Here is a 12,792-nt window from a genome sequence, read left to right on the forward strand (position 1 = left end):
AACACAACAATGCCCTCAGGAAGAACAGTCCTTTCATTTTTTTTTTTTTTTAGTGAGGCAATTGGGGTTAAGTGACTTGCCCAGGGTCACACAGCTAGTAAGTGTTAAGTGTCTGAGGCTGGATTTGAACTCAGGTACTCCTGACTCCAGGGCCGGTGCTCTATCCACTGCGCCACCTAGCCACCCCAGTCCTTTCGTTTTTTAAGCATGGTGCCAACAGAAGGTAAAATCCCACCTGACCCCTTTCTTTGGAGTTATACCAATCAATGTGATCAATATTTATTAAGTTCCTACTATGTGCCAGGCACTGGGCTAAGCTACCAAGTCAACAGTTATCTCCTCCTGGAAGCCTTTCTCAATTTACTCCTTCTAATCACAATGAATCCCCTCAAGGTGTAGGGTGTAGATCCACAGTTTACTCTGTTGATTTATCCCTTCCTTTCCATACAACTCCAGGGTCCCATATAGCTGAAGAGCATGAATGGTGGAGGACACTGGTGTGGGGGATTTGAAAGAAAGGCTGAGCAAAACATGAGAGGAGAGATTGGAGAAATGACACTCTGCTGGGGTAGCCTGGGTATTCTTCCTCAAAGAATGTGGTTGGCCTACCCTGTGACAACCTGCATCTGAAAAGCTCTAGGGATTCTGAAGTGGGGATAAATGTTGACCACCTGGCCTGGACACCAGCACTGGATTGTCCTTCCGGTTCCATACCAGGACTGAACTGCTGGGTACTCAATTTCCCGAGTCACAGCAACAGGGCACTGACTGATTATGGGGGTTTTGATATGAGTGGAAAAGGCTTAGGTGATCATTCTTACTTGCTTCCCCCACTGGGAATAGCTCAGGGTGACTGATCTGGGAATTTGGGGTCAACCTGCTTCTTGGAGGGGTAGTGGTACATGGGAAGACGATATTTTATCTAGGTAGAACTGAATGGGATGAGTACATTGGTGCTAACTTGCCCTAAAATGTATCTAATAAAGTGATTAAAGTTTTATAAAATGTTTTTAAAGTAATTGAAAATGAAATAGTAGGATAAGGGATGAGAGGAGGTATCTTCCTAGTAGATAGAGGCTGCACATGATAGGCTGATTAGATCATGCCAAATCCTACACTAAGTTTAGAATCTGGAGTTCCACCCACAAAGGGGCATCCTTTAGTGTTGGGAGGTATATGTAATAGATGAGGGGATTGATTGGAAGTGCATACCTTGGTCCTTACCACCATAGAGAAGTAGGCACTGCTTATGACAATATTTCCTTCCCATAACCCCTCATCACATATTTATGTGTCTTCTTTTGTTTGTTTGTTTGTTTTGTTTTGTATTTTTTTTTGGTGACAAAATGAGGGTTAAGTGACTTGCCCAGGGTCACACAGCTAGCAAGTGTCAAGTGACTGAGGCCAAATTTGAACTCAGGTCCTCCTGAATCCAGGGCCAGTGCTTTATCCACTGTACCACCTAGCTGTCCCCCGCCCCATGTGTCTGCTTTAAATTTTTTCTTTTTTAGTGAGGCAATTGGGGTTAAGTGACTTGCCCAGGGTCACACAGCTAGTTAAGTGTTAAGTGTCTGAGGCTGGATTTGAACTCAGGTACTCCCGACTCCAAGGCCAGTGCTCTATCCACTGTGCCACCTAGCTGCCCCTTAAATTTATTTTTTACTTTACTTTTTTAAAAAATTTAGCAAGCATTTCTTTTCTTTCCCTCTCTTAGCTCCTTTCCCCTCCCTTAGCTCCTTTCCCCTCCCTATCCCTGCAATTAGGGAACAAATAAACAAACCCTTTGAACACATATGGATGGTAAAGTCAAACAAATTCCTGCATTGGGCCATAGCTGAAAATGATATTTCTCATTCTGCACCTTGAATCTTTGATCATTTCTTTCCATGAAATAGAATGTTCATATAGCACTTTCAGGATTGATTCCAAAGTGCTTTCCACACAGCAATCTCGTGGGATAAGTAATAAAAGTGCCAGTATTTCCATTTTACAGGTAAGGAAACTCCAACTCAAAGATGACAAAGTGACTTTCCCAGGCTCATAGAGCACTAGCTGTTCACTCTGGAATCCAGGTCTCCTGACCTCAAGTTCAGTCCTCTTTCATATCTAAGTTACTTAGGAAGGCAGTGTGAGGGTAGCAGAAGGAGTGCTGGTCTTATAGTCAAAAAGATCTGTATTAGAATCCTGACTCTCTTGACTATATGTGTAACCTTAGGAAAATCTCATCTCTTTCTCATCTCTTCAGCTTATCTGTAAAATGAGATGGTTGAATTAAACAGCTTCTAAGATCCCTTTAAACTTTAAGGCTGTGACTTCTAGGCTCATTACTGAAGGATCTATGATCTTTTTCAGGGTGGGGAAATCCTAGCAATTAAGAATTTATGTAAATCGGGGCAGCTAGGTGGTGCAGTGGATAGAGCACCGGCCCTGGAGTCAGGAGTACCTGAGTTCAAATCCGGACTCAGACACTTAACACTTACTAGCTGTGTGACCCTGGGCAAGTCACTTAACCCCAATTGCCTCACTTTAAAAAAAAAAAGAATTTATGTAAATCTTCTTTCTTCTTGTGTGACCTTGGGCAAGGGGCTTAGCCTCAACAAGCCCTATGTTTTTCTATCCAAAAAATGAAGAGTTTTGAATAGATGGTCTTCTAGGGTCCCTTCCAACTCTAAATATTTGATTTCTGATTCTCAAAAAATAAGTAGAGGGTTTCCCAAGACAGAGAAATGGAATATCTTTTCCCCAGATCAAATAGCTACCAAGCATAAGAGACAGAATATGAACCCAGAGCTTCGTGACTCTAAGCCCAGAGCTCATTCTCCCATTGTCTCCTAGGGCCTTTATGAAGATCAGGTAAGATAATGTGTTTAAATTGCTTTGTTGAGGCAGCTAGGTGGTGCAGTGAATAAAGCTCTGGCCCTGGATTCAGGAGGACCTGAGTTCAAATCCAGTTCAGACATTTGATACTTACTAGCTGTGTGACCCTGGGCAAGTCACTTAACCCTCATTGTCCTGCCCAAAAAAATTGCTTTGTCACCTTAAAACCTATATAAATGTGAGTTGTGATTGGGCAGGGCTTCTTATTCCAATTTTATACTTAGGAAATTCTAGGTAAAGTAACTTCCCTTAGCTCCTACAGTGAATCAGGAAGCAAGCCTACACTGAAGCCCTGGCATCCTTGCTGAAGGTCCCAGGGTTCCTTCCACTTGAAGAATGTCTCTGTCATCATTCCTTGACTGTTGTTGCCATGAAAAGCTCTCTGGGTCTTCAACTGTGGTGGAAAAAAGTGTATTGGGATCATTTGCTGTCCACTTAGTTGATGCCTTCCTACTAAGAGGCAAGAGGGGGCCATCCATCTTTATTTCTTAGTTGTAAGGCTACACTCAGAGGAGCCAAAGCCAGCCCAAAGAGTTAGGCAGCTGCCTGCTGGTCAGCTCAGATTCTTCCAGTTCCCACAATTTAATCACGCTGAAATCCCATGACAACAATCAATATTTGTTGATGAAGATGATAATGATGAACTGGAGAACACTAGAGTACATAATAATTGCTCCATTGTCTGTGGTTTTTGCAAAGAATTAGACAAAACAGGTACTAATTGTGTGATGCACAAAAGTGCTATAGGAATTCAGAGAAGGAAAGATGGGAGCGGGGAGTGTTCAGGGGAAATTGCATGGAGCATTCTCCTTTCCCCTTTTCAATCCTCCACTCCGCCCCCCCCCTCCCCCTTACCCAGAGGCCTCCCACTCTTGGAGAAGATAAGAGCCTCTTTCTTCACTGAGAACACTTGGGCCATCTGAAGGGAATCCCTTTCAGGCTCCTGCTCAGCATTATCTCTTACCTACTCTTTCCCCCTTCCCTCTCTTCACTGAAGAAGTCTCTTTCTTCTCCCTAGGTTTAATCCTTTCTCCCATGCCCTTGATCCTATCCTCTCTTACTTCTGTGTACGATGTTACTTGAGCAACCATTCTCTCTCGTGCATTTTAATTCCATTTGACCAACATTTACCGAGGGGCCTGCTAAATTCTAGACACGGGTAATACAACAGTCAAACATATCAAGGGATCATGGTTTTGGAGTTGGAATGTCCTTGGAGGTCATTGAGTTCTACAGCCCCATCCCCTCCCCTTCCCTCCTCATGATGGAACTGAAACTGAGAGGGCCTGGGATTTACCCAGGATCACACAGCAGGATTCTACCCCCTGCACCACCCTGGTCCCTGTATAACCTATGGTCTCTGCCCTTGAAGGAGCTTACATTTTGTTGGGAGGTGGGTAGTGACTCATCATCTTAGAGGGTTTCCTGGGACCTCTGAGAGGTGGCGGCCTAGAGCTAGTAGGTGTCAGGTCTTCCTGACTTCAAGGTTTTTCCCTCTGTCTTGGCCTCTATCCACTACCCTGACACAGTCTTTTGTGACATATATCTAAGTAAGTGTGTGGAGGAAGCAGTGTCATGTGCTGGACAGAGCCTTAGACTTGGCATCATGGATTCAGAGCTGGAAGGGACCTCAGATGTTATATGGTCTCACCTCCTCATTTTACAAAGGAAGAAACTTTGAGGCAGGGAGACCTGGGATCAAATCCTGCCTTATACACTTTCTTATTGTGTGATCCTGGACTTTGAAACTCTCTGAGCCTCTGCTTCTTTATTTGCAAAATGTAAACAAACAAAAAGCAACAAACCCACTTCCCCCACAGGTTTGCTTGATCAGATGAGATAATGATGCATTTGCCTTGAAAACGTTAGACTATTAACAGCTATTATATCTAAATATATTGCTACATATTAATATGCATTAACAAGAACTATACTAACATGTTGATATAGAAGAGCCATTAATATGTTAATATCTATATAATATATTAATATAGAAGAGCCATTAATGCATAATAGCTATTCTATATTCTATATTTATTATAAAAGACTATATAATAGGTATTGTTATAAAAATAGGTTGGGTGTGCAGGGGGCCTGAGGAGAGATTCTGATAAGGTGCCCTAAAAATATTGTTTTTGGGTTTTTTGGTGAGACAATTGGTGTTAAGAGACTTGCCCAGGGTCACACAACTAGTAAGTGTTAAGTGTCTGAGGCCAGATTTGAACTCAGGTCCTCCTGACTCCAGGACCGGCGCTCTATCCACTGCACCACCTAGCTGCCCCTGCCCTAGAAATATTTGAGAAGGGACAAGCCACTTTTATCTGGAGAAATAAGGCTAGGAAGTTAAGGTGAAGCTAGATTGTGGAAGCATTTCAATGTCAAGCCAAGGAGTTTGTATATTATCATTTACTTATCGTGTTCAAGTCTGAACTCATTATCTTTACCCCAAAACTGTCCCCTCTTCCTAACTCTCCTATTACTGTTGAAGATCTCCCAGTCACCCAGGCTTATAATCTCAGTATCAGTCTCAACTCCCTACTTTCTCCCACTTCAGGCCCTATATTCAATCTGTTGCTAAATCCTATCAAGTATACCTTTGTTTGGGGGGGACTTGCGATCTGCATGGGGGGAGGCTAGCTCACCCAAAGAATTGGAGGCTCATCACGAATCTTGCAAAATAAAAAGAGGTTTATTAGGAGAGAGGAATATAAGGCCGGGGATAGATCACCATGGTGACTGTCCCACTGGAGTAAGAGAAGACCTGGTCTTTTGTATCTTTACAAAACAAAGAAAGTGGAGGGAAGGGCAACAACAGGGAGGGGATTTTGGAATAAGGGGCATCAGTAAAATATGCTGCACCCACCCATATCTTGCAGACCTTGGTATTGCTTATCAGCTTATCTAGGTCAGTCCTGCTCAACAACATCCATTCCTTTTATTTTGGGGGGGGGCGGGTGAGGGAGGGAATGAGGGTTAAGTGATTTGCCCAGGGTCACACAGCTAGTAAGTGTCAAGTGTCTGACGCCACATTTGAACTCAGGTCCTCCTGAATCCAGGGCTGGTGCTTTATCCACTGCACTACCTAGCTGCCTCCAACAACATCCATTCCTGAGGTAGAAGATACCCTTGGGAAAGTTTTAAGGATTCCTTGGTCATTGGGATCTTTAGGTTTCTTGGGGACCCACTACATTCCCAAGACACTTTCATTGCACCTCTCATATACAATCCCTCATGTAATGTATGACCCTCATCACATCACACCTGGGCTATTACAATAACCTTCCTCAGTCCAGAGTGATCTCCCTAAAGCTCAGGTCTCACAATAAACTCCATGCCTGCTTCCTTTTGCCTTTAGGATCAAATATAAAACCCACGTTTTGGTTTTTAAAGACCTTCATGACCTGGCCCTTCCTACCTTTCCAACTTTCTTATACCTTCCCCCACCCCATGTACTCTTTGATTTAGAGACACTGGCTTCCTCACAAGATTCTCCGTCTCTCAACTCCAAGAATTTTTACTGACTGTCCCTCATGCCTGGAATTCTTTCTTTCTGGTCACTTATCTCTTGGCTTCCCTGGTTTCCTTCAAGTTCCAGCCAAAACCCCACCTTCTTCCCAATACCCTTTAAAACGGGTGCATTCCTGGAGCAGCTAGGTGGCACAGTGGATAAAGCACCGGCCCTGGATTCAGGAGGACCTGAGTTCAAATCTAGCATCAGACATTTGGCACTTACTAGCTGGGTGACACTGGGCAAATCACTTAACCCCCATTGCCCTGCAAAAAAAGAAAAAAAAGCTGGTGCATTCCCTCTGTTGGTTATTTCCAATCTATCCTGTCAATATCTTGTTTATACACACTTATTTATACTTTTGTCTCCCCCATTGGGCTGTGAGCTCCTTGAAGAAGGGATTTAAAATTTTATTTTATTTCCTTTCTTTGTAACCTAAGCTCTTAGCACAGTATCTTGCACATGGCAGATTCATAATAAATGGTAGTAGGCTTTACTTGACTTTAGGCCATAGAGAGCTATTGAATGGTTTTGAACAGTTCATAGTATCATAGCTTTAGACCCCAAGGGAACCTCAGAAGCCACTGAGCCCAAATCTTTCACTTTGCAAATGTGGAAACTGAGACTGGGAAATGCTTTAGTGACTTGCCCAGGGTCACCCACCTAGTAAGTATCAGAAGCAGAAGGTGAACTCAGGTCTTAATTTTAAGTCCAACACTCTATCCACGAAGCCATTTTGATTGACATGGCTAGACTGATGCAATAGTAATATTGTTTTGGCAGCTGTGTATGAAGGATGGTTTGCAGAGGGAAAGAATTGGAGATAGGAAGAACAGTTAAGAAAATACTTTTGTGGGGGCAGCTTAGGTGCATAGTGGATAAAGCAATGGCTCTGGATTTAGGAGGACCTGAGTTCAAATCTGGCCTCAAACACTTGACACTTACTAGCTGTGTGACCCTGGGCAAGTCACTTAACCCTCATTGCCCCACAACAAAACAAAACAAAACAAACAACAAACAACAAAAAGAGAAAATAGTTTTGTAATAATTGCACAAGAGGTGATGAAGACCTGAATTAAGATAGAGTACAAATGAAAGGGAATGGATTGGAGAAACATGGAGATGGAGTCAATAGAACTTGGCAAGTGACTAGATATGGGGACCTGAGGAAAAGGAAAATGTTGAAGATGACTAAGATTTTAAGCCTGGGTTTTGGGAAGGCCCGAGATAGAATCCTGCCTCAGATACTTACTAGCTGTGTGACCTTGGTTCATTTCTGAACCCTAGCCTCTAAGGTCCATTTCATAGACTTAGGTCTATGATCCAATGTCCCAACAACTGTCCCACCCATTCCAACAGATTGTAAATTCTTCAAGACAGGGATTGTGTTGTTTTCTATTTTTGTATCCCCAGAAAAGTGCCTTACATGATTACAAATTAAATGCTCATGTTCCAGGCTAAGCAGAATTGTCTGCTCTTAAAAATATGCTCACTTATAAAGTACTTTTCATCTCTAAACTTATGATTGAATGATCCTGTATCCAAGTAGAAACACTGGACTGTGTACTTTAAAATTTTCTCTGCCTCCAATAACTCTTTTCTATGCTGAGGTCTCCTCAGTCGTCTTATTATTTTTTTTTAATCTCCTCAGTCTTATTCTTTTTTTAAAGTTTTCCCTAACCCTTCTATGCTTCTTAGCCAATGTCCCAAATTTTCTTTCTCCTTAACTGCAAAAGTTGCAAAATTTGTCTCTACCTAATGTCTCCCAACCCTTAAAAAAATGTCTTATTTATACTTAACATCTTTGTCATTTCCTTAAATCTGATTTCTTGTTCTGATTCATTATGTCTATCCATAGTACCAAGTAATTACCAGGTTGGAAACCTTGGTGCTCTTTTTTGACTCTTTCCCCTCCCTCACCTCTCATAGTCACGATTGTTTACCAAACCCCGTATGTATGTACTAGACCTCTGTAATATATTTTGCCACCATTCCCATCTCTCTAATTCTGCTTCCACTGCCTTAACATAGGCTTTTATTGCCAACCACCTGGACTACTATGACCCCTCTCTAATGGGTCTTCCCACCACTTATAGTCTCCCGCTCCAAGTCATCATTCATATTGATGTCTGACGAATCTTCCACGATCTAGTGATGTCCTCCATGTTGTCTCAGCATTAAAAAAAAGTGAAATTCTTGAGAGCACAGACTACAACTGCTTTTCTATTTGTATCTCCTGTACCTAGCATAATGCTTTGCTCATAGTAAGAGCTTAATAAATGCCTTTTCATCATTCATTCACTCATTCATTCACTCATTCATTCACTCATTCATTCATTCATTCATTCATTCATGAGCAACTGGGTGGCATAATAGGTAAGAGTGCTAGTCCTGGAATCAAGAAGACCTGACTTCACATCTGGCCTCAGATACTTATTAGCTGTGTGACTTTGGTTAAGTCATTTAAGTGCTATTTGCCTCAGTTTCCTCATCTATAAAATGCAGATAATACTAGCACCTACCTTCCAGGGTTGTTGTGAGGATCAAATGAGATAATAATGGCAAAGCACTTAGCACATTGCCTGGCCCATAATAGGAGCCATATAAAGCTTAGCTATTATTCATTCATTCTGCACATGGTAGGAGCCATAGCTTAGCTATTATTCATTCATTTTTTCACTGCTCTGATCAAAAATATTTATTGGCTCCCTAATTATCTAATGAGTAAAATTCTCTTTAACCATGATATGGTGGCACCTTACCTTCACAGTTTTACCTCATAGATTGCTGCATAATCTGCACTCCAGCCAAAGTAGACTATTTTCTCACCTAAGTATAACCTGTGTTTTCCTACCTTTGTTTCCAAGGCCTATAATTCTCTCTCTGTCTCTGTCAATGTTTCTAAGTCTGTCTGTCTTCTCCCCTTTTTCCTACCTCTCCTTCAAAATTGCATTCATGTGCCATCTCTTCCTTAGAACCTTCATTGATTTTCCCTGTCAGGAAAGGCTTTTCCTTCTACAAGAGGGAATAGTGGCACTTTATCTTACTAATCTCTAGTGCACTTATGACACAAACTGCATATTTATATTTTATATATATATATATATATATATAAAATATTCATCCTATTAGAGTATAAGTCCAGGAGGACAGGAGTCGTGTCTTATTTAAACTTTGTAGGGGCAGCTAGGTGGCGCAGTGGATAGAGCACCGGCCCTGGATTCAGGAGGACATGAGTTCAAATCCCGCCTCAGACACTTAACGCTTACTAGCTGTGTGACCCTGGACAAGTCACTTAACCCCCAATTGCCTCACTAAAAAAAAACCCCAAAACAAACAAAAAAACCCTTTGTATAGTCCCCAGCACCTAACTCAGTATTGTCCATATAGAAGGTCCTCAATAGGGAAGGCCGGGGTGGGGGTGGGACTTTGGAGGGTGGGGGAGTGATTTATCAAGTCCAGGCCTCTGATTTCATTGGTTAAAAGGAACTCCAAGTAAGGAAACTCCCTCTAGCAATGCAAATCAACAACTGCTCTGCAGATTCTAGTCTTGGCTGTGGGCACTGAGAGACTTGCTTACAACCAATATGTATAAGAGGAAACACTGGAAACCAGGGCTTCCTGATTCTAAAGCCAACTCTATCTATTATGTCAAAATGTATGTTTCTTGAATGGAATTTATTAAGGCCTGAGTTGGGCTTTGAAGGATGCAGAGAATTCAAATAAGCAGAAAGGAGAGAGGAAGGCCCTTCAGGCCTATAGAAACAATAAGCAGGAAGGTTTGGGTCCCAAGGCAGGCCTCCTGGTTTTCGTAAATACAGCTAAAGCCCAGCCAGACAAGCTCAAGATGGTTATCTTCAGGGAGATAACATTTCAGCCTTTTTCACGGGAAAAGGATCTGCTGACAATTTATCTTTTCCTCCAGCACAATGGTGAAACTCATCTTCTAAGTAGTGGATGCCTCCTTTAACCTTCTATACTGTGGCACCAGGTCCAACAAGAACACAATTCAACTCAACAACCAAGAGGCCCACTTTCTGTTCTAAAGGAAATTCCCCATATGTTCCAATCTTGCTCAGGCCTGGCACTTGGGTAATTTCTTTTCTTTTTCTTTTTTTGGTGAGGCAATTGGGGTTAAGTGACTTGCCCAGGGTCACATAGCTAGTAAGTGTCAAGGGTCTAAGGTCGGATTTGAACTCAAATCCTCCTGAATCCAGGGCCAGTGCTCTATCTACTGTGCCACCTAGCTGCCCCCAGCCTTCCCTCCTCTTTGAATTAGGGAGAGTGGGTATTATTTTCTTTTTACACATAAATAAAATGGGGAACAGGGGATCTGTGCCTTCTGATGGAAGACTCCTTTACACAGAGGTCTGCTAGAGATATTGCATGACTAAGTGCCATTTGAGTAGGGTTTTTTTTAAGTGTTATGAGTTCAGAAGCTGTGGATTGGAGTGATTGAGTGGTCAAGGAAGGCTTCAGAGAGGAAGAGAAGAGGTCTTTCCCCCGCTTGTTCACTCTCCCCAGATTTTCTTAGAGAACTTTGGATTTCTCCTTTGTCCTTATGTCAACTTTGCATCCTATTTTCTTGAGCCATATCTACCACCCCCTTAAATTGCAACTCTATCTCTGAATCCCAAGTGCATAGCACAGTGTAGTTGCTTAATAAATATTTGTGGAATTGAATTACATTTGTCAAAGTGATTGGCCTAGATCAGAGGTGTTAAAAATACAACCAGGCCCATAATGTTATGGAGTGTGGCCTGAATTAATGTATTGATATGTTATTTATTCATTCATTCATTCATTTATCCATTCATTTATTTATTCATTTATTTATCTATCTATCTATTTATTCATTCATTTATTTACTTATTTATTCATCTATCTATCATCTAGCTAGCTAGCTAGCTATATCTATCTATCTAGCTATTGGTGTAAATGAATTCCCAACTCCTCACTTCCTTTCCTGGAGAAAATAATCTTATATTTCTAGTTCAAGGAATCATCTAATAGTGGCAAGAGGTTGATAAAACTGGTGGTAACACTCTTGGGGTAGGTGGAGGGGGATGGGGATGGGGAGAGGAAGAAAGGGCTGAGAATCTCTTGGACCAAACACAGAGAGCCTCAGAGTAGCCATCAATTATGTCTGGTTCCCGAGTCATGTGTTCATTTCCACCAGCTATTCGAGAGGGAACAGCAATGTGACAGAGACTGGAGATACTGGACCCAAAAAATGAAGCATGGGAAACACCTCAGAATCTGCTCTGGACCCTTTTACACTCGGGGGTCAGGGCCTCCTGGGGGGTCTCTCCTCCAGCCCCATCTCTACCTCCACCTCCCTGTTAATGCCCTAAGGCTCTGGGACCCCGCCTCTTGGGCTGAGGGGTATGTGGGGGGAGGGGTTGGGCTAAAGGTTGTCCAAGACCAGGAGGAGCACCCAGGGGCTGGTAGCCACCCTCACTGGGGTCCAGGGGGTCCTTGCCGAGCAGAAGTCACACGGCTGGCACATGATGGCGTACAGTAAGTGGGTCCAGACCAGCCTCGGGTACTACAGGGACCCAGGTATCCTCTGTCTGCTGGAAGTGCAGTTTGGTGAACTGGTGCAGGGCAGACAGGCAGTGCTTCAGGATCTCTGAACAGGTCACAGCTTTGCCTGTGACATGGCCTGCACCAGTGAACACTATTTGCCCCGTAGATTCACTTTCCAGCTGGCCCAATGCAAAGCCCAGGAAGTTACAGATCTTGCTGCCATCCCAGACCCACATTTCCAAGGTATCTGGCAGCAGACCTGGCACTGGGGGGACCAGTGGTTTCTCTACAGAGCTTGCCTTCTGGTAATTCTCCATGACTGGTCCAGGGACCTTCACTGTGCCTCTGCCTCCTTCCACCACCAGGGCCCTCTCACACTGGGGAATCCTGGTATGTTATTTAAAAAGGAAATATGTAAATGTGTGGCTTTCTTAATGTGCCCCTCACAGAGATCCTTATGTATGGTTTCTTGGCCCCCATTTCTTTTTTTGGGGGGGTGTGCGGGGGGAGGGAGGCAATGAGGGTTAAGTGACTTGCCCAGGGTCACACAGCTAGTAAGTGTCAAGTATCTGAGGCTGGATTTGAACTCAGGTCCTCCTGGGCCTGTGCTTTATCCACTACACCACCTAGCTGCCCCATTGGCCCCTATTTCTATTGCAGTTTGGCACCACTGGTCTAGATAATCTCTAAGGCCCTTTTTGAATTTTGGCATTCTATGGTACTGTGACTATGCTTAGCCAGTGATTTAGTGGCTGAATATAGTGCCTGACCCTGGCAGGTTCACTTTCTATTAAGCTATACAGTCACTTCCATCCAAATTCATCCTTGAAAAGCAGATTGACAGCTTCAGGTTGTCTGATGCAAAGCCATTGCTGGCT

At 43.0% G+C, this 12,792-nt stretch overlaps 1 pseudogene; it reads right to left on the minus strand.

Annotated features, from left to right (window-relative positions):
• Nucleotides 1-11,637: 11,637 nt before the first annotated feature.
• On the minus strand, nt 11,638-12,231 carry LOC122738421 (annotated as a pseudogene).
• Nucleotides 12,232-12,792: the final 561 nt, after the last annotated feature.

Source organism: Dromiciops gliroides, chromosome 2 (assembly GCF_019393635.1).
Source record: "Dromiciops gliroides isolate mDroGli1 chromosome 2, mDroGli1.pri, whole genome shotgun sequence".
NCBI lineage: Eukaryota > Metazoa > Chordata > Mammalia > Microbiotheria > Microbiotheriidae > Dromiciops > Dromiciops gliroides.